The sequence below is a fragment of the Rutidosis leptorrhynchoides genome, chromosome 2, assembly GCF_046630445.1.
Source record: "Rutidosis leptorrhynchoides isolate AG116_Rl617_1_P2 chromosome 2, CSIRO_AGI_Rlap_v1, whole genome shotgun sequence".
Classification (NCBI taxonomy): domain Eukaryota; kingdom Viridiplantae; phylum Streptophyta; class Magnoliopsida; order Asterales; family Asteraceae; genus Rutidosis; species Rutidosis leptorrhynchoides.
Window position 1 is genome coordinate 484,462,906 of NC_092334.1, and position 3,802 is coordinate 484,466,707.

At 36.6% G+C, this 3,802-nt stretch overlaps 2 non-coding genes and 2 pseudogenes across 2 annotated transcripts; all 4 read left to right on the plus strand.

Annotated features, from left to right (window-relative positions):
- Nucleotides 1-246: 246 nt before the first annotated feature.
- On the plus strand, nt 247-440 carry LOC139895456 (U2 spliceosomal RNA). Its single transcript, XR_011775903.1, has one exon. It is a non-coding gene; the product is annotated as a U2 spliceosomal RNA (small nuclear RNA).
- Nucleotides 441-967: 527 nt separating this feature from the next.
- LOC139895464 (U2 spliceosomal RNA) lies at nt 968-1,153 on the plus strand (annotated as a pseudogene).
- A 442-nt stretch (nt 1,154-1,595) lies between these two features.
- Nucleotides 1,596-1,856, plus strand: LOC139895469 (U2 spliceosomal RNA; annotated as a pseudogene).
- A 521-nt stretch (nt 1,857-2,377) lies between these two features.
- On the plus strand, nt 2,378-2,539 carry LOC139895436 (U1 spliceosomal RNA). Its single transcript, XR_011775884.1, has one exon. It is a non-coding gene; the product is annotated as a U1 spliceosomal RNA (small nuclear RNA).
- The last annotated feature ends 1,263 nt before the right edge of the window (nt 2,540-3,802 follow it).

The window sequence follows — 3,802 nt, forward strand, 5'->3', positions numbered from 1 at the left end:
GAACGGGGTTAGTGGGTGATATACTGATATAACCATTTATATTTAGATTTTCCTTGATTAATCAATATTAAGTCTTGTCCTTGAAAGTTTTGAGTTTTGAAACAACTCCAGATGGTTGAATGGTTGCACAACGCAGAAAGAATGTAGTCTGCAGAAAAGAGTCAGTTATATCCCACATCGCCCAAGAGAAGAAACAAACAAACAGAAGACTGGCTATAAAAACGAAGGCCTGAGATGAGAGAAAGCATACCTTTCTCGGCCTTTTGGCTAAGATCAAGTGTAGTATCTGTTCTTATCAGTTTAATATCTGATATGTGAGCCATCGGCTCACTCGATATTAATCTTTTTTTCATGGGGAAAGGCTCATCATGGTAGCTTGCTATCGGGGTCTTTGCGAGTCGCCTGGCGTTGCACTACTGCCTTGGCTTGGCTCACCCCTCCAATTTAGTCAATCTTTTATTTATGAAAGTTAAACAAATGTGTTGTTCCACTTTTAATTTTTCCAGTTAATCAAAACATTATTAGTTATTGGAAATAAATACTCGGTATACAGATGTCCATTCGTCTAAACTTTTTATTAAAATCATCTTACAGAATTATTAATGGGATAGAAGAATGATTGAAAATTCTTTGTGATTCTGCTATGTCTAAGATCATGAGTCACGACACTAAAAAACGTTTAAGATGAGAGAAAGCTGCGATCCAACCTTAACCCAGATTAGTTAAACTCATATTATACAATGACATTCTACGTAAATATTGAGCAAAACGTTTTTGTTGGCGTGGAAACCCTGCCCCCGTGCACCATTTGGATGCCAACTTCGCATCAGGCACAACGAAGCCCTGGGAAAGTGTCCCGAAGGATCTCTTGTCTTAGCGCCTGGAACAATGGGTGGGAACAAGTTTCGAACCCGGGTTGATATTGAGCAAACATCCCATTGACCATGCCAACTAAGCGTTTACGGGGAGCGCTATGTCAGCGACTAATATCTAGTATCTGTACTTATCAGTTTAATATATGATATGTGAGCTATCGGCTCACTTGATTTTAATTTTATTTTTTATGGGGAAAGATTCACCACAATAGCTTGCTATTGGGGCCTTTGCGAGTTGCCTTGGCGTTGCACTATTGCTTTGGCCTGGCTCACCCCTCCAAATCTTAGTACTAAACTTTAAAAATGCCTTGTGGTTTCACTTTTGCTTTCACCAGGGTAACTAAAAACAATATGTTTCGTAAGTAAAAAAAAAAAAAAAAGAAGGCCATAAGAGTTAAACTTATCTATAGTGTCATTACGCCTAAAACGTCAACTTCAAGGATGTGGTTTTTAAGGATGGTTATAAATTATACTCGTAATCCATAAGTTAGAATGTCAGACACAACATATGTTTTAATTATATGGTACAGATAGATCATCTTTGTAAAACTATTCTGTGTACATAAGCATTTGACCAGAGACAAAAGTTTTGAACCATAATTAAACATAGTAACCCATAATTAGGCACTTATAATTACTGTTGTTGTGTCTGATGCTCTCAAATTTATTTCTAAGTATATCGTTTTTAATTTAAAACCAAGGCATGAGATGATGAAAAGCGTACCTTTCTCAGCCTTTTGGCTGGGCTAAGATCAAGTGTAGATTTTTTTTTTTTTTTGGATTAGCGAAAAAACCCCCTATGGCCCATAGATCGAGGGAAATCTCGGATAATCAAGTGTAGTTGATATTTGCTATGTAAACCGTTGGTTCACTCAAAGTTAATCATATTTTTTAGTAGGAATGACCCACAACAATAGTTCGCTATTCGGCCTTTGTGAGTCGCTTTGTTGTTGCACTTTGCCTTGGCCTAGCTCACCCCTCCAAATGTTAGTCGAAACCTTTTAATTTTGAAAATAGATATTTTGTGAGTCACCTTGTTGCAGTATTGAATTGGCTTGGCTCAGTCACCGAGTGCTAAGTCACATATTAGTTAATTGATTGATCACATAATATTCTAACAACAAATGTCCATCCATCCAAATTTCTAACGAAAAATTGTTATCTTACACAATAATATAAGGGATAGAAAAATGACTGAAAGTTGTGTGTGATATTGATTTGCCCAAGATCATTAGTCAAGAACACTAATAGCTGACTCTTTGCTTTAATTTTAGTATTCTCTCCCACAGATGAATGCTTCTATTAATTTTAACGCCTTAATTTCCGTTGAAGTTGAGGTTATGATGTTTTTTTTCTTATGGTGCGATAAACTTCGGCGAAAATCACCACACTCAACGGATCAACACTGCGTTATAAAGTGCGAGTCTGATCCCACATTGGGAGATGAAGAAAACAAAAAGCGAAGGTGGTATCATAAAAAGTAAAGGAGGAGAATGGAAAAGTGACTTGCCTGGACGGGGTTTTTGGGCGTACAAGAAGGCTCATGGCCTAGGCTAATGATCTCCATTGCACATAACGGAGATGTGCGAGTTTAAGGTCGGCCCCAGTGGTCGAACCTACGTTATAATTTCTCTTAGCGAGGGCTTGGGTTCGCGCAGCCCTCACCAAGTCATTATTATTTTTGATATTAATGTCAACAATAATAATAATTTTCTCCATTGTAATTTGTAACGTAATATAGATATCCAATTTAAAATATATTATATGCAAACTTAGCAGTATTGATGTTGCAAGTTTTTTGATCACTCACTTGTATTTACTATTTATTAATTACTCCTATTAAACTATGTATCTGACTCTTTAAAATCAGAGCCAGCAATGTAATATACATAGACAATTTGAAATATATTTATTTATTTATTTATTTATTTATCTTACCCACTAATTCTCATCCAGTCCTTGTTCGTTTTATTTACAAAAAAAACCCCAACCTACATCTCACCCTCCTATATAAAATAAACACCAAACGTCCCTTCTTCTCATCTCTCTTCCCTGACCGATCGTTCTCTTTTTTTTTGAAAAAGCAATAATGGTATTATATGTATAAATATATATGTACAGCAGGTGCTCTATACACCATTGTCCTCATTTTACAGGAACTATCTCTAATACTATCGCATATTCTCGATGTATGCTACACTATACAGACTTTCTCAGAAACTAAATCGAAGTACACCATTTGTTCACTGTCGTATCCTAAAGGAGCTACGAACCCGAAGATTGGACATAAAAACTGCTTTAACCGGGATCGAGATTATTGATGTCAGGTGCTCCTAAGTTGATAGGATTTATGAGCCATTGAAGCCAATCTTTATGAATCTTTCTCGACCGGTTGCCAATCCACTCGAACGATTTAACTTGGATCTCGCATATGATTTTTGAGGTGGACCACGAATCGTCTTTGAACACTTTGTAATTTCTATTTTTCCAAATGAGATAACACGTCGACCACGCTATTGCTTGCCAGATTCTCGTGAGACTTACCGGGAGATTGCCATATCTATCACCTCCAAGCAGGTCTTCAAGTTGGGTGTGCGGAGAAAGATCAATTTGCCACCATTGATGAATACCCGCCCATACAGTTTTTGCAAAGTCACATGAAAATAGAGCATGTTCTAATGTTTCGAATACCTTGTTGCATACAGGACATGACAGTGTGTTCAATCCGATACCACGTCTTTCAAGTTCAGTTTTAACCGCGATTCTACCTTTTAAAACTCTCCAAATAAAGATACCTATTTTTTGGGGTATCAAATTATTGCGAAGAGTTTTTGCACTTACATTATTTCTCGAGATGATGATGTTGTTGATAGTTAAAGCTAAGGGGTATAAAATACTCTTAAATTTTACTAGGAAAAACTATTAAA